Source organism: Phascolarctos cinereus, unplaced genomic scaffold, assembly GCF_003287225.1.
Source record: "Phascolarctos cinereus isolate Bilbo 61053 unplaced genomic scaffold, phaCin_HiC Scaffold_2;HRSCAF=192, whole genome shotgun sequence".
Classification (NCBI taxonomy): domain Eukaryota; kingdom Metazoa; phylum Chordata; class Mammalia; order Diprotodontia; family Phascolarctidae; genus Phascolarctos; species Phascolarctos cinereus.
In genome coordinates this window covers 345,528,341-345,554,967 of record NW_027555625.1, presented here as the reverse complement: position 1 = coordinate 345,554,967, position 26,627 = coordinate 345,528,341, and positions in this window count along the sequence as shown.

Below are 26,627 nucleotides of genomic sequence, written 5' to 3'. Positions count from 1 at the left end.
GCCCTGGGTCTCAGCCCAGAAACAACAGTACAACTGGGGAGAGAGGGGAGTAACCCCAGAGGACAGTTTCACCTTAGGTGCTCTAGTGCAATCATTTCAGGAAAAGAGTTACTATTTACCTCTGCAGGGGGCAAAGGAGAAGACTTAGATTAGTTACAGTGACCCTGAGGATAGCAGCAGAAAGCCCTTCCCTGTGTTGGCACCCTAGGGGTAAAGCTTCATTCTTCTGTTACTAGTTATCTCTCTTTAACTATGGGATAAGATTTAATGTCCTGCCTCCCTTATGGCTATTATAAGGACCTGAGTTACAATCTCACTTTTGTCACTTGTCTGTATGGCCTTGGACAAGTCACTTAACCTCTTTGACTTCAGTTTTTTCATCTGTAAGAGGTCTGGACTAGATGACCTCTGAGGTCTTTCTAGTTCTAGATGTGTGATTCTATGACAGACTGTTGTCAGTCAATCCATCACAAACACTTATTAAGGACTTACTACATGACAGGCACTATGCTAAGTGCAGGGGGTGCTAAATAAGTTGAAAACACTTTCCCTGCCCTCAACAAGTCTACATTCTAGCGGAGAGAAAACATGTAAACAACCATATACTGCAGAGTGGCAGCTGTGTGAGGAGGGAAAGGAACCCACATAAGAGAGGGCATGAAGGTAAAAGTAGTAGAATGTGACAACAAGTCAGATGCATAGATGAGTGCTAGAGAGGAGTTAAGGATGACATCAAGGTTGCAAGTGTGGCTGACTGGAAAAATAGTGGTACCTTCAATAGTAACAGAGAATTTTAGAGGGGTATGTGAAGAGGAAGATAATGAGTTCTGTTTTGGACATGTTGAGTTTGAGATATCTATGAGAGACACGATTGAAGATGCCCAGAAGGCAGTTGATATGAGACTGAAACTCAGGAGATGCATTAGTGCTGGAAATCATTCACATAAGAGAGGATAATTGAACCCATGGGAGCTTATGAGATCATCAAGCAAGAAACTATAGAGGGAAGAGAGAAGAGGGGCTAGGACAGAGCCTTGGAGACACACATGGTTATGATCTGGAAGAAGAGCCAGGGAAGGATGCTGTGAAGGGATAGTCAGGCAGGAAGGAGAAGAATCAGGAGAGAGCATTTCCATGCAAACTTAGGAGAGTGTGTCCAGGGGAAGAGGGTAATCAACAGTGTCAGAGGGTACAGAGAGGTCCAGGAGTATGATGACTGAGAAAAGGCCATTCGATTTGATGACTAAGAGATCATTGGGTTTTTTTAAGCATGAGGAAGACATAGGTTTGTTTGTAGGTTGCAGAGAAGAAGCCAATATAAAGGAGAGATTAAAAACTAGTTATGACGATAGAAGAGGCAAGCTGCTGAATAAAATGGGATTGGATGAGATAGAATGCATAGAAGAGGGCTTTGCATTGGCAAGGAAATGGGCCCTCTTAGTGTGAAACAAGGGTTTCAATTTTTATCTCTAAGTGAATGGCTCTGAAATCTCCATCTCTAGCCTGAACCTCTCTTCAGAGCTCAACATACATTTTCAACTTCTTTTTGGCCTTCTCAACTTATCGAAAACCAAACTTACAATTTTTCTAGAACCCATTTCCTCCTGCTGACTTCCTACATCCTCCCGGTCACAAAGACTTAAAACCCAGTGTCATCTGTGACTTCTTCCTCTACCTTGCCTTCACATCTAATTGGCTGCAAACTTCTTTTGGCCCTTCCTTTTTATGTCCACCCTTCCATTCCAACTTTCACTGACCTATTCAAGGCCTCCCAATATGAATACCTCTACTCCATCAAAATCCTTCAAGACCTACAGCTCCTTATATAGTATCTTGCTTGACATCTGAATCTCAGTGATTCTTCCCATATCTGGTACTTATGTTCCCCCTATTAAACTATAGGTTTCCTGAGAGAATCCCTGTTTTATCTAAACTTTACATCTTCTGTAGGCTTACTGAATGTTTGTTGAATTGATAGAAATAGAGACTGGACCTGTGATTTCATTGGCATAGGGAACTCCTAGATGATGAAACTCCCTTTAACCAATGCTAGTCAGAACCTTCTATGAAACTTATAATCTTAGAGAGTTGCCTAGAGCACTGAGAGGTTAAGAGATTTGCCCAGGGTCACACAGCCAACTTATGTCGGAAGTAGGACTTGAACCCATATCTTTCTGGCTTTGAGCCTGGCTCTTTAGATACTAGTCCATGGCTGCCACTCAATTATATAATTGAATTAAATTAAATATGGTGAATTACCTCTTCCCATTGTTTAGTAATTTAACTATTTGCATTCATGCCTTGACTTCCCAATTAGACCACAAGCTACTGAAGAACAAAGTGCATGGGTTGTAAAATTGAGAGGGACCTGAGAGGTAGAATCATGCATCTCTGAACCCCAACTCTCTCCCAATGCAGGAATCATTTCTACATGACTGAAGGTCTTCTAGCCCTTGTCAGAATATTTCTAATGATGGGAAGCTCATTACTCTGCAAAGTCACCTGTATCATGGTTGGGCAGTCCTGTATTGTTCTGTCTCCCTGAAGAGTGATAGCCCTGGATTCTTCAAATTGACCACCTACTGGTAGTCAATCTGAATTTGGTTGATGCTGAAACTCCCTCTGACAAGTATCCAGTGCTACAAGGGACCTTTGATATGATCTAGCCCATCTTCTTCCTGGGGAAAAAAGGCAAAGAGAAGGAGAATGATAGGCCTAAGGTAAAACAGCTAGTTCATTTCAGAGCCAGGGCTAGAATCCATGTCTTTTGACCATCAATCAGTCCATAGGTCTTTTCACTACTTCAAACACCTGGATCAGCACCAAGGACAGGAGTCTGGGTTAAGACTGGCAGATCTGGACAGACAGAAAATTAAACAGACAGAATTAAAATAAATAATGGGATTCCTCTTTGAAAGGTGTACTGTTTCAGCTCTGGAAGATCACCTCGATGTACTTAAATATGTGCACTCTTCAGAAAAAAGCAGGGGGTGGGAGTGGGGAGTCTACCTTCATTCTGACCCCTTCTTTCTTTGACTTCCAACAGTTATCTCAGGTCTCAGAACAAAGATCCTTTTCTTCAAACAAGTGGAGTAACAAATGATTGTCGGGTTGATCTGAAGTCCTGATACTAGGATCATAAACCTGGAAGATGTTTTAGAGAACATCTAAGTGGTAGGTGAGCAGAGTGAAGAGTGCGTCAGACTTGAAGTCAGGGAAACCTGAGTTTGAATCTGGTCTCCGACTAGAGGTGGCCAGGTCAACTCACCTTCCTGATCCTCAGTTCCTTCATCTATAAAATGGGAAAAATTATACTTGTAGTACCTACTTTTCTGAGTTTTTATGACGCTTATGCATAATGAACTTCTCAAACTTTAAATGTCAACTGCTATTATTATCTCCTTTAAGAAGTTATTTATTTATTTTATTCTGAACTTAGGAAATAAAACAAGCATTTCCATAACATACATGTAGAGACACTGAGGCACAGAGAGGGAAAGTGTTTTTCAGGTCATATTACTGGTTAGTGGCATCCTGGTGATTGCTGATTCCAATGACTTTCACTTGACCACATTACTATGGCAGGTGACTCTGGGTGACACGGATGGGGCTGGTAACACCTCCCAGGGGCAAAGGAAAACTTTTAGTACAAGGTTGTCCAGAGTCAGTTCTAATTGACACTTCAGTGGTGAATTTGACTGTTCCCGTGTCTCTCCTCTATTTATGTCCCTCCAGCTAATTCATCCCTGCCATAAGGTTATAAGGCTTTTAAAATTAATTTTAAAAATAAAATTCACTCCTCTGGTGACCTCTTAAACCTCATCTAAAACACCCCAACTCCTATAATGAAATCCAGGCTATTTTCAGAATACTGAGGGCAATAGTACAATACCAATTTAATTTACATAAAAACATATGAACACATGTGCTAGGAGAAGTATCTGTATAATGAAGAATAAAAGTCCTAATCCTCTAAGTGATCGCCGTACTGAGGCAAGGCTGGCTTTAATGGGGGATTACAAGGGAGAATTAAAGGTGCCCAAGGGGTGAATTCGGGGACTTCAAACACCTTTTGGAAAACAAATTAACATGGTTTTTAGAAAAGATTTTCCCAAGGTCTAGGCAGAAGGGTTTTCCTCAGGCTTCTCCGTTTTCTTTTGAAATGTGTTTGTAACACTTGTATAAACAGTTTGGGCCCAGTTCTGAAGGAGGACATTAACTTCCCAGCTTCATTAAAGGGCCAGAAAGGTGGTGTCTCAAGAAGAGGAATTTGGTTCATTATCTAGGGGTTTTGATCCTCTGACTGATGCTTTTGGCTATATTCAATCCGGTATTAACTTTTTCTTCTCTGCTGATTGGCTTTGGAACACCAGGTGGCATTGGGCTCAGCCTGTTTTCTATAGCTTCTAGCAGGACAGGGCTGGGAGGTTTCCCTAGAGGTCCCAGAAGCTCAAGAGAATTGGGTTCTGTGGGGACTGGAGGCAAGGGTGGAAAGCTAGAGAGATATGTCCCAGGCAAAGTGAGAATATCTTTAGCTTTTGTTCTAGGGCCTCCACCTCTCCTTTCTTAACTCCTTCCCCACCCCTCCAGTCATCTTCCCCCTGAGAAAGCTACTCAGCCATTCCTGGAGCTGAGAGAAAAGCTCTTAGGATTTAATTTGATCAACCCTGCAATGCTGTGTGGGAGCCTTCCTAATGGGATTTTCATTTTGAAAAAGCCTTCTGGGAGTGGCTGTACTGAATCCCAAGGGATGAGTGCTAATGGGAGAATGTCAAACATCAGCCATGAAACAGTGACAGAGGGAGTTTGGAGTGGGGTTCCAACAGCTTCTTTTGCCGGTGCTGTTTCTCAGTGGAGGTATCTTCTTGATATCTAGCTGCAGTTCTTGAGCTTGGGTTTCTACATATGTAAAATGGGAGTCATAAGCAAAAAAGATTTGGAGCTGGAAGAGAGGTTAGAAAACATCTAGAGTCCAAAGTATAAATGGTAACATTCATACTAGCTGCTTCAGAAGGCTGTTCAGAAAACATTAATTTAGCACCTACTATGTGCAAAGTGATATGCCAGGGACTGGAATCTATACAAACAAACTTTAAATAAGACATAGTGCCTTCTCTTAGGGAGCTGGTAAGAATGTTATAGGTTCAATAGCTATCAGAGATTCCCCCCTCCCCCACTCCCGTTCATGTAAATTAGGATAGTCTTTTCTATAAAAAATAAAAAACAGTATCCTTAAGATTTGTTTGGCCCAGGATGCTAAGGTTCATGATGCATCACCATTGATGCAGCATACATATACATATATACATATATATACATATATATACATACATATACATATATACATATACATATATATACATACATATACATATATATATACACACACATATATATATATATATATATATATATATATATATACATATATATGTATATATATGTAAAATCAGTAACTGATTGGATATAAGAGCCAAGGGAGAAGTCACCTATTTCAGCTTCATGCAGGGATTTACTCTGATAGTTTTTTTTTATAAGCAATCACATAGCTCTTGCTTGAATACTTTGAGTAATGAGGCAAGTTTATAAATCTCTCTGGGCCTTGATTTCCTGTCTATAAAATGAGAAGTTTCCTCACACTGAACTAGATGATCTGTAAGGTTCCTTTTAACTCCAAATCTATGATTCCAATGATCATATCTATCCTCTAGAAAAGATATCCTCTATCTCATTTCCCTGCAGTGAAAAGAGCAGTGGACCTAGAATCTGAAGACTTGAGTTCACATCCTATGACTCTGGACAAGTCTTTCTGAGTTCCAGTTTCCTCATCTGTGAGGAGTTGCACTGTCTGCCTCATCATGAAACCCTACCCTCCTGGGCCAAATGAATCTTAAGAATACCTTTTGTACTTTTTATAGAAAAGACTGGCTTAATTTACATGAATGGGAGTTGGGATGAGAATCTCTGATAGCTATTGAACCTATAACAAACATCCTTACCAGCTCTCTAAGGGAAGGAACTGTATCTTATCTAAAGTTTATTTGAAGGATCAAAAAAAAGATATTGGATGTAAGTAATTTATAAATTAATATATAATTTTTTATAAATTCGTTTATAAATATCACTCAAATGGATTTGTGATCTCATCATTGTAGTTAGCATTGTTACTGGTACCCCATCCATGATTTACCATCCTGTGTGAAACTTTCAGCTCTCTCAGACATATTTTTCATAGAAGCTTCACCCAACATGCTAGAAAGCTTCTTTTGCTTTCTTCTGACATTGTGAGAATGCCAGTGGAGCATACGGGCTAGTTGGCTATTGCTAATTACTAGTTAGTTATTGTGTCTTGAGCAGCTTATATTCTGTTTTCAAATTCTGTTTCCTTGATGACCCCCTTTGTTCTGGCTCTTCTTTGAAGTTCCTTACTTGTTATACATTGCAGCCTGCTCACAGTTCCCATTGCCCTCTGTATGTGGGCATTTTTAAATTCTTTGGAGACTATAGTCTTTTATGACTCACAGCCAAACAATAAGACTGGCAGAGCATTGATATTAGAACTGTAAGTCTTTGTTTTTGGAGAGGTCTGACATCATTAAAGTTTTGCGATTTTCCAAGGAAATCCAGACCACTCTCCTCCCCTAACCATTTTTACTGTCTGTCCAAAGTGTGTGTGTATGTGTGTGTATACACACATATTTTAGATGTATCGCTATATTTATATCTACATATATAAATACATACATACGTACATGCATATATACCGATGAAGAGGCTCCATTGGTTATTTGTCTAACAGCATGTTATAATCTAGACAGAAGACTTTGTTCTTCCATTTAACTAATAAGGATGTGGTAGTTGATTCTATATGGATAGTTAAGATAAATTTTTTTAAGTGGTTATGGATCTCTTCCAGGACAGGTTCTTCAGAACAAGCAAGTTCCTCATTGTTATGAAATTTAATGCAACCAGCATCATATCATCCACAAGGAATCTCTTCTCAGTTTGGACTGTGCACTGGTTCTCCACCATGAGAGTGGCAAAGACCTTTGGCGAACTCATACAAGGTTGTTACTATTGTTACATTTTTCTCAAGGAAACTTGAATCATTTTGATATGTTGGACAGAAGACATCTTGGTGTTAGTAATCCTTAAAGTATCCTTTCATTTTGCTGAATTAAATGCTTTTTTATCTCCAACAAACAATAGAAAATAGTGAATCTTGTATTCTTTACATCTTTCTGTCAATTTTATAATGGCAAAGGTGTGATCTACTATGGGACATTGCTAGTGAAAGTCTGATAGTTCTCACTAATTAACTCACCAAAAACACCCTTGATGCGTGTAAATGATTCTTATAAAAAGCATATATATAATTATGTATATATATACTTTTAATAGAAACACACACATACAAACACATACATAGGAGCATAGGTTGGTAGCTGTTGATATTCTCTGGATGAACTATTTATGGTATTAATGTGGTATAAGAGACAGCTGGGACATGCAGTGGATAAAGCTCAGGCTCTGGAGTCAGGAAGACCTGAGCTCAAATCTGACTTCAGAATCTTACTAGCTATGTGACCCTGAACAAGTCACTTAGCCACTGTTTGCCTCAGTTTCCTCACCTGTAAAATAGGGATGATAAAGCACCTACACCATAAGATTATTTATCATAAGGATCAAATGAGATAATATTTGTTTAAAAAAAAGTGCTTAGCACAGTACCTGGCATATAGTAGATGTTAATTCCCATCTCTTCTAAGATATTTTCCTTGTCTTTTTTTTTAATCTTCCTCTTCTTAAGATACTTTTGAATTGATCCCTCAATGCCTCCAATGCAAATCTCTAAGTAAACTTGGTCTAATCCAAATGCTTTTCTCATCTTTGTTGGCTTTAGTGCCATGTCTGAGACTGTAAAGTTAAGACCCAAGTGAGGTAGTGCTGCTACCTTTAATGGTTTAAAAAAAAAAGGTTTGTATAATTCTAACAGGGTTGTTGTGAGGATCAAATGAGATAATATTTGTAAAGTGCTTATTAAAGTGTAAAGTAATAGGCACTACATAAATGCTTACTGCCTTCTCCTCCCCTTATAAGAATCTCTCTAAGTCTTTTTCCATTTCTTGTATTTATTGTTTTCCTTCCATTTCATCCCTAAATATTCTTGGAATGGCTTTTCTTAGATCTCTTGACAAATTGTCTTTAAAACTCATTTTAACCATACACTGCTTTTGTTTTAAGAGTTGATATAGCTCATAATCCTTTTCAACTTTCTTCATAAGATTTTACAAATGAGTTTACATTCTCACTGTATTTCCTTAGGTTTCCACATATCTTTGCTTGGCAAGTCAAGAGTTTGCTGATAAAAGTGCTTTTTAGACTCCTTCTGTCTCCTTGTTATGGGAATTAACTTAAATTGGTGAAATTTATGTATGAAATTATTATAGTCTGTGTTGCTATTCTTCCTTCTGTCTATATCCTATTTTTCATCATCAATAACTTATTTGAATAGATCAGGATTGAGGTAATTTAATTGTGCCCCATATCTTTCTTTTTTTAGACTCTCTTCAAGATTTGTAATAATTCTTATCTTTATGCTAACAATTCAGTGGTCTGTGTGCAGATCTCTGATTCAGAAATGACTCCCCTGACAGCAGTGAATAATTTCCCATCTTTTCAAATAGAATTAATTTAATTTGAGGATATTATTTGGTATTTTCCACATTCAATAACATTTTTTTTTCTTGGAAAAGGTATTTGTGATAAATAGGTATGGGATACACAAGTCTTTGGTCTTATTCCTTGTTTCTGATCCATGTTTTCCAAAATATTTTTACCATCCTCCCCTATTCCCAACTTTAAAATGAAGTCAACAAATATCAAAATATTAATTTGGAGTATCTCATTTGAGGTCTCCAAATTATTTATCTATCTCTTCACCCTTAGTGACATATTAAGGCAAAAGCTAGCAATATTTTGAAGATCATCTTTTTGTATATGCTTATCATAAACTCTGTAATGTGAGATAATCAAATGGCCCCACAAATGTTTCATTTTACATAACAACAAATGTCATGTGCCTTTGGGCACAAAACAAAACCAATTTTGCTTATTCTTTTATTTGCCTCTGTAAGGAGATTCTACGAGCTATCCTTCCATTTAGCTGCAACTTCTTCTTTCTTTTGGTTTCATTTATATCATATCAATAGTATGATTCAATTCTCCTAATGGTATGTCCATTCATTGATCATTGCATAAAGACCTCACATTTCTAATACTGACTCCAAATTTATAGATTGTCTAAAAACTATGGTCTAAGTACCCTCTGCCCTCCATTGTGACCAAGTGGAAGGGGACCACAAAAGAACTGATGGTTACTTTGTATGTTTCTTTGCCTCATGGGTTTCATGGGCCAAAGTATTCATCAAGTGGCTGGGCTATGGTGAAAAAGCCCTCAGTACTTAGTTAGGATCATGAAAATAGCCTTTCCAGAGTGATAGAAACTGTCAGCTCTGGATCTCCATCAGAAATACAGGGTCACCGCATCTGGACGAGGAACCCAGAGAGTACTTTCCAGAGGTATCATTCACCCAAATTCTCCCAATGGTGTTCTTTCAGCTAGACAGCTATCTGTCCTTGGGTAAACCAAATCTGTTGCTCCCTAGCTGTGTCTTGACTGGTCCTAGGGTCCTAGGATGGGACCTCAGAGGTCATCTATATCTAGATTGCTCTATCGTCTGTCTATCCTTCTGCTGGTTGTGGGCTAGGTTCAGTTGTTCCAACTGTGAATTCTCTCAATAAGTCAATCTTTGAAGGATCTGCACAGTAACTGTGAGCATTTATCACAAATTGGCCAGTGTGCATTGCATTTGTCATCATAAAGATCTAGGAAGAGTTGAGTTCCCTTATTTACAAGAGAAAATGCAACAATTGCACTGGGTAGTTTGACAGGGTTTTAGCCTTTATTCTTTCTTCTAGGATCCATTCTGCTTTCAAAGAAGTTGCCAGTTGCTCAGCCAGTTTCTGAACTCTGCAAAGCCAGGGTTTAGCTTAAAATTAAGGTGATTCATTCCAAGTTCAAACAAAGCAGTTTACCTTCCATGCACCTGAAGTTCTCACTTCTTTTATTCTGAAAGGTTGTATGAAAGCAAATGGAGTTTGGTAAGACGGTTTAATGTCCTAGAAAAAAAAGAGCGAAGACCTCCATTAGACTGTGAGCTCTTTGAGAAGAAGGTCTGTTTTTGCCTTTCTTTGTGTTCTCTGTGTTTAGCACAATGCCTGACACATAAATACTTGTTGACTGACTGACTTTGGAGAAAGAGGATGGGCAAGCTTCTTCAAGTACATGGCTAACAATAGAAAGAGACCATTTTCATGTGGCATGAACAGATACCCAATCTGAGATTGAGCCCATTTCTCTCCAAGGAAGAAATTTCTACCATGTTCGTTCTCTCTCTCTCTCTCTCTCTCTCTCTCTCTCTCTCTCTCTCTCTCTCTCTCTCTCTCTCATCTCCAAGAGGTATGTTGGGTTAGCATTATACTTACTTCCAAATCTTAAATATTGGCAGTCTAGGGGTACAATACTTTAACGCTCAGGATAAATGTCATTTTCTTTTCTAGTTCTCAAGGGGAGGGTAATATTTAGTTTACTATTGCCCGCTTAAGTCCTTCTCACTAAACTGATCACACAATAGACTGTCAGGAAAAGACCTCTTTATTCAAGCAAATATTAAACAGAAATTAAGAAAGTTGTAGGATAGATTAGGTTACATCAAAGAATACACAATTGTAAAGGAGCTCTTCAGGTGGGCTGAGTTCAACAAAGTCCCCTTCAACCAAAGAGAGAAAGAAGACTGTCACTAAGAGTAGTCCACTCTTAGTAGTCTCTAGGCTTGCAAGTACTTGGAATCAAAAGACATATTGAAGGCTGTTCCTTCACATATCTGCAGTTCTGGAAAGTTCTGCTGTCTCCCATTTAAAAAAAAACCCTTGAAGCTTGTCTCTTATTATCACCTCTCCTAAAGTCCTTTGATCATTTGAAATTATGTCTCCCTCACATACACTGTATTCAGCATCATGGGTCCAAAGGTTTTAGACAATTAGGAATTACAACTCTCTAAATGTGCACAGCATAACATAGTCACAGACATGTCTTTCTGAACGAGTGAGCAAAGGTGTTCCATATATTACCCTCCTACCTATAGCCAGAATCATGTTCAGTCTATCCCAGAAACATTATATTCTAGCCAGACCCTTTCTGAATTCATCTAATAGATTCCATAGCTTTTCTGGAGAATAAATTCCAAGGATGCTTACTTTCAGAGAGTGGAAATTCTTTCTAATATCGAATCCAAATCTTTCTGAGTATTACTCAAACCAATTTCCCTTTCATCCTTTGTAGACATTGTTTCCTAAACCACCCACCCCACTTTGGAGGCTGAAGGAGATTAACTAGAAACCCTTTCTTTAGCATAAATACATTTTAGCTTCTAACTGTAGTTTCTGGTCTTGATTGTCTTGAAGCTTTTTCCTTTCCTTGGCCAGCTTTGAGCAGTTAGATGATAAACTTTGTCTGACCTTTAGGGCAATGCTTTCTAAACTTTCTGTGATTGCACATCCCTATTGGTAAAAATGTTTTTGACCATACACCAATATATGCATATTTACTTACTTATAAGTTAAATACATATACTACTATATTAATAATATGCATTAGAAAACCTACACAAAACTAGAAAGGATGAGATGATGATATAATATTTGATCCTAAAACCAATAGGAAGCCAGTAGAGTTTATTGAGTAAGGATGTGACGCAGTCAGAAATAAATTTTAGGAATATGAACTCATGCTATGCTGACTCCAGATCCAGATCTTTAACCACTGCCCTGCTTAACTGCCTCTTGGTTAATATTACTTAATCTCTTAATCCCCCCAGGTAACCCTCTAAGACCAGGGGTGGGGTACCTGCAGCCCCAAGACCACAGGTAGCCCTCTAGGTCCTCAAGTGTGGCCCTTTGACTGAATCCAAAATTCACAGAACAAGCAGATAAGTCACAGACTAGTTCTGGAGGAACTTTCCACAATAGGTCTTCCACATACTGGAGAAATTACAGATCTGGCCCCAAAAGAAATCACCATATTCCCTGGACTTCTATGAACTGAGGCAGAGTGAAAAAGGACAGAATTAGGAGAACAGTAAACGTATAACAATCTTACAAGGCAGTCCAACTCCTATGCATTGTAGCAATGCTCAACCTAGGTCCTGAACCCAGGGAACTGCTGACAGAATATACCTTCTTGCTCTTAGTGAAGGGATGGGAAGCTATGAGTATGGAATGTGGGATGTGCTGTTAGGCAATATAACTAGATTTGTTGGTTTTGCTTAAATATTTTTGTCATAGGATCATAGATGAGCTAGAAGAGATCTTCAAAGCCACCTAGTTCACACTCCTTATTTTTGATAACAGCATCCTGAGGCAGCTAGCTGGTGCACTGGATAGAGTGTTGGAAGTAGGGGGTCAGAGGTGGGGGATGAAGTCAGGAAGACTCATCTTCCTGAGTTCAAATCTGGCCTTAGACACTTACCAGATGTGTGACCCTGGGCAAGTCACTTAACCCTGTGTGCCTCAGTTTCCTCATCTGTAAAATGAACTAGAGCAGTAAATGGCAAACTACTCCTGTATCTCTGCCAAGAAAACCCAAATGGGGTCATAAAGAGTCAGACATGACTGAAACAATGGAACAACAATAATCCTGAGGTCCAGAGAAGATGTATACAATTTCAAGGCTGTACTGAATGTCATGCAGGGATTGAACAGCAAAGGTAATATCGAATCCAAGTCAAATCAACAAGCATTTATGAAGTGCTTCCTGGATGATGGCTGCAGGGGCAAGACTGGAAGACCAGATAGACATGTTGTTAAAATGAGCTGAGGTTCAACTCAAGTTCACATGAAGCCTCTCTTCCTCTAACCTGGACCTTGAGAGCTTTTGAGGTCATATTGTCCCAGACTCACACCACCTTCTACAAATGCATTTCTTGGCAAATGACTTCTAGAGATCTAACTGGTCTTTCCTTATTTTCATCTCCAGGAGCAACTCACATTCAAATTAGTTTCACATGGCAGTTCCTTGGCTTACTTATATATTGACTTCAATGATTTAAAAATGATGGTGGGGAGAGGATCCCCTGAGAAATAATTTAGAAATTTTCATTTGTAAAATGATTGTTTTGGAAAGAAATGCAGTTGAAGAGATTCAAGGAAATGAGCACATCAGAGTTTGCAGTCCCCCATTAAGTCTATGTAGATCTTCTGAAGCAGCCATATGCAAGAGGCATTCAGTAACACAATTATAGATGGCTCCATCTGAACCCAGGACTTTGAAGACAGTCACTGGATGAAACCAATATCTTCAGTCACCATGCACTAAAGTTGACATCTGTTGAATGACTGGGAGAGAGATACCTTGGCTGTGCCCAGCTTACTGGGGGAGGGCAATATTATACCTAGGATAGGGCCTATGGTCTTCAGAACATACTTGATGAATTCCAGATGTTCCAACAACCCTGGATTACTAAGGAAAGCAAATAGAAGGAATGGGTTCTCTTAGGAAATTTAAGAGAGGGCTGGGTTGGTTTGGGGCAAATAATTTTCCAAGAGGAAAGTAAAGGTCTAAATGCATTTCTAAAGAAGTGTGAGAGCTCTAAGCCGCAGAATTATACAGAGTAATGTCCTTTTTTCAAGTGAGGGTTTGCAAAGCACTGACTTCAAAGTGGGCCACAAGTATATTTTGTCCTTGTAGCTCAGGAAAAATAAGTGGGTCTAGGCAATAGACTCAGATTAATGTTCAATATTCTTTCCTTCTTACTCTTCATTGGTGAGTGAAAGGCATCTGTATTTTTGCTCTTAAGTGTTTTGACCTGTCCCTGTACATATTTGTCACTTTTTTTTTCCATTGGTGGAGTGCAGAATTAATGCATTTAGTTATCAAACATTTATTATACATCAGCTATATCCACAGCCCTGTCTAAAGTATTGGAAGAGAAACAAAGATAGAAAAGATACTGCCTCTGTTCTCAGGGCCTTTGTATGTGGAAGCAAAAAAAATTTTATGCGTTCCTTGCCCTTAAAAGTTTACAATCTAATTAGAGATACAATGACATATGTGTGTAGATGCTGAATTAATGCTACTGGATTATAGCGCATAAATGCCAAAATGAGTGAGACAGAATCTAAGCATTTTTGAGGTGAAAGGGACCTCAGAGCTATCTCAAAGAATTTGTACTTTTACAACATTCCCTATTTATTTAGCCTTTGCTTTTGAAGACCACTAGTAAAGGAGATCTCATTACCTCATAAAGCAGTCCATTCCATGTTTGGACAGCTCTAAATATTAAGAAAACTGTCCTTCAATCTGGACAAAATCTTCCTTCTTATAACTTTCACCTGTTGCTCCCAGTTCTGCCTTCTGGGTCTAAATTAAATAAGTCTGGTCTCTCTTCCACAACTAGCATGTTGGGTTCTAAAGCACACCTTGTTCAGGCTTCTTATCTCTAGTGTCTTAAGTTGATCTTTCTGTGATACGGCTTCCAGTCCCATCATTATCCTCACCATCCTCCTAAAAGTTTACTCCAGTTTTTCAATGTCCTTCTTGTAGTGGGATGTCCAGAACTGAACAGAATACTTCCTATGTGGTCTGATAAGGATGCAGGACAGCATTATCTTCACTTTCTTTGTTATAAACATCATGGCTGTTAATGCAGAGTAAGGGCAAGTTTATTTTCACCTTTTTTGGCTGCTATATTAGTATACTACTGATGGCTCAGTTTAAGGTTTCAGGTCATTAAGTTCTCCAGTTCTATTTCATATGTTTAGTTGTATCTCCCTCATCCTCTACTTGCACAGTTGATTTTTTTTTAAATTCGAGTGTAAAGCTTTATGTTTATTTGTATTAAAGTTCGTCTTAACCAAGGTCTTTTTGGATCTACTTGAAGCCTTTTCTGATTTCCCCTACTTGTTCTGTCTCTCATCCTCATCAAATTATTTTGTATTTTTCCTTCCCTGTACATGTTTTATCCCTCTAGTAGACTGAAACTTCTTGAGGGCAGGAACAATTTCATTTTTGATTTTGTGTCCCTAACATCTAGTACAGGGCCCTGAAATTAGTAGATCCTTAACAAATATTTGTTGAATTGAATCAATTATCCAAAATGTTAGCTCTCCCTCTCATTTGTATCTCATATGAGAATCTGATAATCATACCACTTAGGCCTCCAACTAGCTTTTTTTTTTAACATTTATTTATTTTATTTTTAATTTATGGAATAAAACAAGCATTTCCATAACATAGTGTAATAAAGAGGATGTTTGCACATGAAATAGCAAATCTATTACATATAGCTTGCTATTCCCTTTAAATATATGATAAAATTATCATGTAAACTTCTTTTTTTCTTCTCTTTCCCTTCCCCACCCTAGAGATGGCTCTCATTAGACACAAATAGGCATAAATATATAAAATTATTCTATACATACTTCTATTTATCAGTCCTTTCTTTGGATACAGATAGCACCTTTCTTCATATGGATATTTATAATACTCAAAATGACTTATTCATTTAAAGTAATTTTTAAACTTGTTTTTAAAACAATATTGCTGTTACTGTATACAATGTTGTCTTAGTTCTGCTCATTTCACTCTTTGTTATTTTATACAAATCCTTCCATGTTTTCCTAGGATCACGTATCTCATCATTTCTTATAGTTTAGTAGCAGTCCATCATAATCATATACCACAACTTGTTCAGCCATTCCTCAGCTGATATTGATGAAAATGTTGAACAGCACAGAACTGAGAACAAATCCATTGGAAATCCCAGAGATTCCAGGAAAAAAAAAAGCTTCATTGAGAACTTCTAGGACTCTTCTAAGAAGCCTAAAAGTAAACAACAGGGACAAAGATGAGAAGATGGTGGTATAACTAATCAGATATTATGGCTTTCAAAAGAGGAGAAGCTATAAAGAGATAGCATAGTAAATTCAACCACGAGCATTTATTAGGAGTCTACTAAGACAAGAAGGAAAGCAGTTGAATAAAAAAAATATATAAGATACATATTGATATATAGGTATATAATATATATCAATATATAAGATATGTAAATAATTAAAATATATATGTATGCATGCACATATATAGGTGTATATATAGGTATATATATATATATATATATATATATGTATGTATAAAACCCCAAACTATTACCTGATAGAAAAATATTCAATGTATGTCTCAGAAGAATTGCAAACTTTAGTGACCACATGAAAGAATGTTCTAAATCACTAATAATAAGTATACAGATCAAAACAACCCTGAGGTTTCATCTCACATCCTATATATTGGCAAAGATGACAATAATAATAATAATAATAATCAACATTTATAGAGCACCTATTATATGCCAGGCCCTTTACAACACCATCTCATTAGGTCCTCATAGCAACCCTGGGAGGTGAGTGTTAATACTATCTTCATTTTACAGATGAGGAAACTTAGGCAGACAGAGGTTAAACGATTTGTTCAGGGTCACACAGCTAGGAATTGTCTGAAGTTGGATTTGAACTCAGGTCTTCCCCATTCCAAGTCTGGGTCTCTATTTGCTGTGCTATCTAGCTGCTCCATGAAAGGTGGGAATAGTTAAAGTTGAAAAGTTTGTGGGAAGATAGGTGAAATAGTACATTTTTGGTGATGCTCTGAATCAGTACAACCATTTTGGAAAGCAATCTGGAATTATGCAAAGAAAATGTAAATAAAATATCTATAGTCTTTGATCCAGAGATTCCACTACTAGGCTTATGCTCCAAGGAGGTCATTGATAAGAAGAAAATTCCCATATACACCAGAATGGTATTCGTAGAAGCACTTTTTATGGTAGCAAAGAATCACAAACAAAGCAGATGTCAATCAGTTGGGAAATGACAAAAGAAATTGTGATACATGAATGTAATAGAACAATGCCATGCCTTAGATAATAACAAATACGATGATTACAAGAAGCATGGCAAAATTTACACAATCTGATCCAGACAGAGTAAAAAAAACTGAGTCAAGAAAACATTGACAGCAATGTAAATGAAAAGAACAGCCACAAAACAATCAAATGTGAATACTGCAAAATTACCAAGAGCAATCATAGCTCCAAAGAAGAGAACCAAGAAGACACTCCTCTGCAGAGGAAGGAGGTCCACAAGTGTGGTCCATTGCACATGTTTTCAGAATTTTTTGATTTATTGATCAGTTGTTAATTTTTCTGTTTTTAAATTTGAAAATATCGTTACATGAGATGGCTCTTGGGGACAGTAGAGGAGGGATATTGAGAGACATTTTGGTGATACAAAAAAAAAAGATTCTATTATGTGCGAGATACCATGTAAAGCACAGGGAACACAAAGATAAAACAGATAGAGTCCCTACTCTCAAATAGCTTACATTTCACAGGAAGATACAAACAGGAAAATAGAGGCAAGCATGGGACAACAGGAAGACCACTATCTTCTGGAGTCAAAGCATCTGGGTTCAAGTCCCACTTCTGATTTTTACTAAATATTAATCTTGTACAAGTAGCTTGACCTATCTTGGTCTCAGTTTCCCCATTTGAAAAATGAGAGGATTGGGCTGGATGGCCTCTGAGATTTCTTCCAGTTCTAATATGGGATCCTAAGTAGATGCAACCCCTGACTCAGAGCCCTATATCAATATTTACATAATTTAGAGTCAGTCTTTCCTTGGCTCACACACCAACCCAACATCTTCCCTAGGAACCATAGAATTTGGCTCAGTTTACCCACTCTTTCCAGGAGGATGGGTCCAGGAATTCAAGTAGAACCTCTGACCTTTTTTTCCATTAGGTCAGACCTAGAAACTACTCCACTATAACCATCCCTGGGTCTTAGTGGTCTCCAGTAGAGTGTAACCTCTATGAGAGCAGGTCTTACTTTTCGTTTTATCTTTGCATCCTTAGCACCTAGCATGGTGCTTAAAAAATACTTCTTGGATTAAGAGATGCGACTAGATCGGATCCCCAGGGGAAGACTATTTGGATAAGCAGGACTTCCTTCTCTAAGCAACCAAAATCTTGTTCATGATCTTGTTTCTTTTTGAACTCTTCTCTCTTTGAATGTCTAATCTCTTTGTTAGCTCTGTCTCCCTCTTTTTTAAGCCTAAAAAGGTTTTTTTTTAGATCCATCATCTTCAATGAATCATTGATCAGGAAGGTAAGGCCCAAACCCCATCAAGGAAATGTCATCAATGATATCAATGTTCATGTCTATGAAGGTCACATAAAGTTCCATGTGTGATGTCAATGGGGATGTCCACATCTTCCATAGGGAGATATCTTACAAATCAAAACAAAGGCCTTATCTTCCTACCTTGTGGTGGTGGGAAGAATAGTGAAAATTCAGAATTCAGGCTTGAAAAACAAGAAAGCTAGTTTCAAGTTCTGCAATTAATTCACATTGCAAACTTAGGTCTCTTCCCCTCTGTGGGTCTCAGTTTCCTTGTCTGTAAAATGAGGAGTTGAGCCAGATGTTCTCTAAATTAAATTTTTATGTGCATGCATGCATTCAATACTGTGTTCCCAATGCCAGGTGCAAAGGCCTCCCACCTCTGAATGGGGGCTGCCCTTGGGAGGGGCATGGCACAGTGAGAAAGCTCTCTCTCAATGCCAAGGACTAAATTTTGCAACAGGCATTATGGTTGTGGTTGTGTGACTTTGTAAAAGTAATGAGTGGCTAGAGAAAGAGGAGGATTATGAAGCAGTTCTGGTCTTGTCAGAAGTGGAGAGGATGGGTGGCCTGCGTTTCCAAAGTCTCTCTCCTCCTCCCAGGCCCTAGGTTCATAGTAGCTCTGTCATAGGGGATCTGCAGAGACATGTATAGGATCTTTGTTAAAGGTACTACTTCCTACCTACTGTCCAACACTCATATATACCATTCCCTCCTCCAACCACTTGCAAGCCAGCCTTTAGACACATCAAGCAGTGGAAATAACTCCCCATTAGTATCCTCTTGTCTACCCTCTGTCCTACCAAAACACGTTCCTTCCCTCCTTGCAAATTATGCTTAGAAACCCTTCCAAGAAGCTTCCTTCCCCCACCAAGCCAACCCACCTCTGGCCAGTCCACCTACTTTAGCACTACCTCCTCCTTAGCCCCTAGGTCTTCTGAACATACAATCATCTTGTCCAGCTTCTCTTATTATATTCTCATCCTGTGCATCATGTGCATTTGCTTGTCATTCCACACTGATGACTTCTATCCACTCAGCCCAGCTGCCCTGTATTATGTGATCCCGTGCCCTCTTTGTGGAAATATCCGACTCTTCTTGGACCAGACTGGCCCAGGAGTGAGCCTCCTCTGGGCCAGCCAGGAACTGCCATAAAAGCCTTTGCATCCTGAGAAAGAACTGATAAATGGAAGTATGTATAGAATAATTTTTCACACACACACACACACACACACACACACTCACATACAGTTCTATTCATGTCTAATGGTAGCCATCTCTAAGGTGGGTGAAGGAGGGAAAAAAAATTTACGTGACAACTTTGTTGTATATTTAGAGGGAATAGGAAGTTGTACATAAAGGATTTGCAATTTCACGGGCAATCATCTTTTTAATTATATTATGTTATGGAAATGCTTGTTTTATTCCATGAATTAAAAAGAAAAAATACCTAATACAACTTAGCGTTATCCTCTAAAATAAAATGAATGCCTCTACAAGTAAAATTCAACTCAAGAAATGTTTATTAAGCACTTCCTATGTGGCCCCTGTGCAAAGTATAGGGAGAATAGAGAAGTTAGAGGACTGAAGCTTTCAACCCAGTAGACAGAAAAGATATCTATTTCCCACCGTCACTACTACCACCCAGTGTTACAATAATAAGTGAATTGTTGTTCAGTTGTTTCTGACTCTTTATGATCCTACTTGAGGTTTTCTTGGCAAAGATACTGGAATGGTTTGCCATTTCCCTCTCTAGATGAGGAAACTGAGGCAAACAGAGTTAAATGACTTGCCTAAGATCACACAGCTAGTAAGTGTCTGAGACTGGATTTGAATGCAGGTCTTCCTGACCCCAGGCCTGGTGCTTTCTATCCATTGCACCACCTAGCTGCCCAATCAGTGAATTAGAACAGAAACTTGTTTTGCTTGACTATTCATGTTTATAATGGGTTTTGTTTTTCTTGCTTTCTCGAGCAAGGGGACAGGGTGGAGTGGAAAAGTGGGGTCTGAGGGAGAGAATTCAGAGCTGAAAATAAAATGAAATTTAAGCAAACAATTTAAAAAAGATAAGACTATTGGGGAGATGCAAACAAAATATTAGGTGAGTTCTTAAGGGTAAGGTCACTGCTTATCAGGAAGAATAAGGAAAGCTTCCCTGGGGACAGTGACATTGGAATTGGGCATATAGGAATTTAACAGAGTAAGAGGAGAAAGGAGGCCATTTCAGGCACAGAGGAAAATGTGAACAAATAAAAGACATGGAGGTGGAAAGTTGTACAATTTGGCTAGAGTGTAGTGTGCACAGAGGGGAGTAGTATAAGTTTAGGTTGAAACAATAAAGGGCATTCAATTATGGAGAGGCTTGAATGCCAGATAATTCTTTGTCTTATGCTTTATTCTGTAGGTAAAAGGAGGCCATTGAATATTTTTGAGTGACATGACTATATCTTTGCATGAGGAGCATTCATCTGACATCTTTTTCTACTGACTGGAAGAAGAAGGGTGGTGGCGGCAGCAAGACCTGTTAGGAGAGTCATCCTCTCCAGTGAGTATGAAAAAAGACAGTAGGGTGGCAAAGGCTCATTTCTCCCCATGCAGCACTGCCGTTGGCCTGCAGCTGATACAACTCCCAGGAGTCCAGCCCAATGCCTTGCAATCTGAGAGCTCTACCAGTGATCATCTGTGTTGAATCCTAGAACATCAGAGCTTGAAGCAAACTTAGAGATCAAAACCCAACTGCCTTGTTTTGTAAATGGGGAAACAGGACAAGAAAGGACAACGAGTTTTTCCAAAGTCACACAGTAAACCAGTAACATAGTGGGACTAGAAGCCAGCCATAGATTTCCAGTCCAGGGTTGCCTCATGACTGGATAATAGTGATGGTGAAGATTTCATTACTGTTTCACCTACGCGCACGCACGCGAGTGTACATACACATGTAGTTCTATACTGTTGAAATCACTTCAACATATGTTCCCTCAATTTATTCTCGCACTATTCCTGTGATATTGGAGGGTGGTTAATTTCATTGTGCAGATTGGGAAACTGATAAGCCAAGAGATCCACCAAGGTCCCATGTCCTGCCTCTTCAGGAGCTGAGACTAAAATCCAGGTTTTCTGATTCCAGTAGATGGAAGGCCCAATAATTTCCATCTGTAGAACGAGGAGGTCTAAGGTCTCTTTCAGCTCTAAATTCATGATCCTACATAGGGCTTTACAATTTATAAAACATTCCCTTTACTACAACTCTGTGAGGTAGAGAGTACAAATATTGTTATTCCCACTTTATTGATGGGAAAACTGAGGCTCGAAGAAGTTTAGTGACTTGCCCTAAGTGTCAAAGCTATTAAGTGGTAGAGCCTGGATTAATCAAATTCTACCGATTGCTAGGCCAGCCCTTGGTACAGGTGATAGAACAGTAGATCTAGAGTTAGAAGATCTGGGATCTAGTCTTATCTCTTGACCTTGGGCAAATTACTTAACCTTTCTGGGTCTCAGTTCCTCTTCTGTGAAATGAGAGGCTTCAGCTCGATGGTTTCCATCTCTAATTTTTTCCTTTGTGCCTTGATAATATTGAGTCACATAGATATTCCAGCTATTTTTAAAGATACATTGAAAGAGTGATCCTTAAAAAAAATCTCCTTTAAAATGACATAGTAATTAAATTAAATGAAGTCTCTAAAAAAGAGTACCATTTTCTCCCATAAAGAGTATGAAGCCTGGCATAGTAGAAAGAACCCTAGAATGGGGATTGAGACACCTAAGTTCCACTTCCAACTCAGCCAGAGGCACCAAATGTGACCTTGGGCAAGTCTGTTCACATATACAGGCCTCAGTTTCCTCACCTGTGTGGGCAGATTAGTGGTACCTGTTCTCTCTACTCATAGGGCTGTTGTGAGATGATGGATGTGAGAGCCTTTTGTACTTTTATGCCCCCAGCTTATACTTGGAGAGTGCACTCCAAGTATGAGCAGGTCTTGGCCACACTGCCTCGCTATTGCTAGACAGGGATTATTAATAAGGGTGAACGTCGGAGCAATGCTAGGGGAGTGCTGAGGAGGGACCTGCTTCTTTTGTTTCATGGAAGCTGCAGATGAATAAACCATGCATTTGCCTATGTTGACACATCCCAGTTCTGGGCAATCTCTCATTCTGCCCTCCTTCCTTTGTTCACCCCCTTCACACTTGAAAAGTGAGCAGAGTTGAGTGACAGTGAGGGATTACTTTCTGAACAAACAGGGCACACCTTCTCCTGGAGACAACCCCTCAGGATTGGGACCTCTGGATTCGTGTGTATATGTGTGACCACAAAGAAGGGGCAGGGGACAAGGGGCAGGTCTCTCCAAGGTCAAGGAGAGACCAATCTGTAATTCATTTTTCAAGTCCCTATGAAGAGAGGTTTCTGCTTCAGTGTTCCAGGCAAGCTGAGAGCAAGAGTATTTTCTCCCCAGATGGATGGATTTAAATTTTGAAGAGAGATGAAAGCAAGATGGTGAGAAAATCTTGAATGGCTTATTAGTAATCGTGCTGCCAATCTGTATTGTAGAGGAAATTTCCTCATCAGGAAAGAAATCACAGCCTTGGTTAAATAAAATTAGTAGTCCTATTATTAGCTCACCTTTGGTTTCATACTATAGGGAATTCTCTCTGCCAATGAAGATCTACAATTGCTCTTCAACTTAATAATCAGAGAGTTGCCTGGGAACATTGAGAGGTTAAGTGATTTGCCCAGGACCACTTCACTAGTATGCTCTTCATTCACTGCACCATCTTGCCTCTAAAAGAGACGATGACGGTGGTGATGGTGGTGATTACCTAAATTCTTGCAAAAAATGGAGACCCTCAACCTTATCACCCTGGTCAAGTGTGTTCCCTGCATGGTGGTGTATAGGAGACTATACCCATGTGTGCATGGAGAGGACTTTTTAAAAAAATCATTTTATTTGCTTTTCTGTTTGGTTTAAATATATTTTGTTTTTGTATTCTTTGCCTGGCTGGTAAATTTAATCAGCTAATGATGATTATTTAAAGTTTTTACATCATCATCATCATAATGATGGCAGAACAGCCTGGTGGATAGACAGCTGGCCTTGAGGTTCGGAAGACTTGGGTTCAGATCCTGCCTCTAACATACTGCCCACATGACCCTGAACAAATCCCTCTACCTCTTAGTGCACTAGGCTACAGTGGTGTCAATCAGCCCATAAACCAGTGAGTATTTATTAAGCACCTATTATGTACCTTGCACCATGCAAAACAGTGGGGATACAAAAAGAGGCAAAGGACAACCCCTGCCCTCAAGGAGCTTACAATCTAATGAAGCCACTAAACCTTATATAATGATCCCTATGGGCCATATATTGATTTAGTTTTTAAAATATATTAAGTTTTATTGTATTCTTATTTATTTTGTTAAATATTTCCTAATTGCCTTGTAACCTGGCTCAGCCCACCTGTGCTCTAGGTAAATTCCTTATTTTCAGATCTCCATCGGAGTTCCCTCCCTATCCCAATGAACTCAGAAGTAAAGTCTCTATCCATGTTATTACTAATAATAGTAATAATAGTAGAAATGGAATGATAATGATGATAGCTTATATTTCTATGGCGTTTCATGGTTTCCAAAACGCTTTTCCTCAGAACAAACCTGAGGTAGGGAGGGCAAGCATGATTATCCTCATTTTTCACAAGAGGGAGGCAAAGTTTAGAGAGCGTGACCACTTGTTAAATATCAGATTGAGGAAACAAGCCGTGGCCTTATGGATCCAGGCTCTTTCCACTAAACCATACTGCCTTACTGCTAAACACAGGGTAGGATGCCCTGTATTAGAAGGTATTAGAAGCCAAAGAGGTTGGTTGACAGGACTTAGGGCCAGATTTAGAGCTGGAAGGGACCCAGAGGTCATCCGATCCAACCTCTTCCTTTTATTGATAAGGAAGTTAAGGCCCAGAGAGGTTGAGTGATTTTCCCAAGGTCACACAGCTAACATGGAGCAGAGCCAGGATTGGAGCTCAGGTCCCATGGCTCCAAGTTAAGGGCTCTTCCTCATGTACCACAGGAGGTCATGAAGTACAATGTTCTCTTCTCCTACATGAAGCTCTCTGAAGCCCAGGGAAGGAAGTGGCTCCCTCAAAGTTAGTTGGTAGTTAAGTAGCAGGCCTGGCATAAGAAACGAAGTCTCCTGACTCCAAATCCAGTGTGTTTCCCACTCTACCACACTGCCTCGTTGCTGTGATTGAATCATCTGAAACTGAGGACCCAGGATTATTGTAGGTGGTTGGGATGCCTTTGTCCTTCATGTCTACACAGAGGAAAACAGGAGGGGAAGGACATAGCACGCAGGGAAGACATTTTTGTTTAGAGGCAAATATTTTAAAGAGGTAGTGATTTATTTTTCTCTGGAAATTCAGAGGAACAGTGAAGGTGCCCAGCTGTTCTGAATGACCTAGGTAAATCCCTGTGTGGAAGTGTTAAATTTTTGGAGCTCTCTTCTTGGCCCATGATTCTACAAACTATTAAGGCTATTCTGTAAACTCTTTTTAGATTTAGAGTCTGTATCCCCAGATTCGGAACAGGAGCTTCCCAGAAAGCCTGGGTAGGAAGGCAATCTGTGTTTGGCTTCTAAAAAACTTTCTGGAATGACTATAGGATTTTATTTCCAGTCTGAGAATTAATGTATTTCTGTTATTGTAACACTTTGGGCTCCCCTTCACACATAAGCCTCAAGTTTGAGGCACTGTGTGGCTCAGTACTCATTCAAAACTAAAGTGCATGAGTTGCCCTCCCCCTTGGGTTTACTTTTACCAGGGAGGCAAACGTTTACCTAACAGACTATTTTATGGAGAATTCACTCAAGGCAGGTTCACATGGACACTCTCAGGGTCTCTCTGAAGAACTTTAGAATCGATTTGTGACATGGGAGACCCTGGCACAGGACCACCCTGCACGCTGTGCCCTCATCAAAGAAGGCACTGTTCTATGAGTGAAGCATAATTGCAGTAGCTCAAAAGAAGCGTGAGATGCACAGATTTAGAGACATCTCCACTCTAAATGTTCATACAAACTATTAGTGCCTGACCTGTGGCAGAGTGGTCTGAGCTCATTGGTCTGATTAGCCACAGTAGGATGCAATGGACCTTGACTCCAATATCGTGATGTCATTTTGGTCCTCTTTGATAATGCGCAACAAAAAACCAACCAACCGGCTGGGCAGAGAATACAAAAATAAAATGCATTTAACCAAACAGCAAAAGAAAATGACAAAAGAAAAAAGTCTTTCTCATGCACACATGGGTATATTCTCTTACAGGTTACATCCCACCAAGTAGAGAACACATTTGACCAGTATGGTAGAACCAAAGTTCTCCATTTTCTACAATAAAAATTAATATTTAGATAATAATCGCCATCATCACCCCTATGAGAGGCAAGACTAGTTTTCCCTAACGGGTAACAGAGCTATCCCTGGGATTGGCTCCTGCCTCCCTTGACGCAAATTCCTAGTCACCTAAGCTGTGATATGCTGGAGCCAGCTTGAACCAGCTCTTGAGAGCCAGTTGTCAAATTTTTACTATGATCATTTACACCTTGGAAGTTAGTAAATGCTACACATTGGGGTTTGATGTATTAATTCATTGTCTAGAACTAAGAAGCTGATGGAGAAAATGATAATAATCCAGATGAAACTTAAAAGGATGCCATGGATAATAACTGCCCCCCCCAAGAGAGCCAATTGGTTAAACATTTACCTATGAGTATTAAAAAAAAAAACCCTACTCATTACGTGGAGTTGGGTGCCCTCAGAATTGCTTTATTTATGAATACTTCTCAAGACACCACAAGGTTCAAGACCTCAATGAGTTCATGTGTAAGATGATGTCAAATCTTTGCAATTTACCATGGGTCTCCTACTGCAAGGTGGTGATGATGAGCCGATGAGCCAGAGAAGTGCAATAACAGGGAGACAGTACAAATGGTGACACCTCCAGGACAGTCAGGTTCTTCTCCTGATGTGAAGCGGTGATGATTTGCAGCAAGAGAAGAGCCACTACCGTCATGGCCATAGCCTAGATGATGTCAGCGATGGCACAATCAACAAATCACCCTGCATCAGAGTTATCAGTAGTAAAGAGGCTGAGATGTTATAAGCTTCTTATATGCTGGGGTCCTGGGAATCAGCATTGACACCAATGTTCTGTCAATACCATCACTAACCCAGCATTCCCTGGCTCACCCACCAAATTGCCCCTTCCCTGAGAGCCGCACCAGGGAAATGCTATGAGATCTCCCCTCTCCCCTGCCCCAACCCAAGGCCTCTGTGGAGAATCTGTTGCAA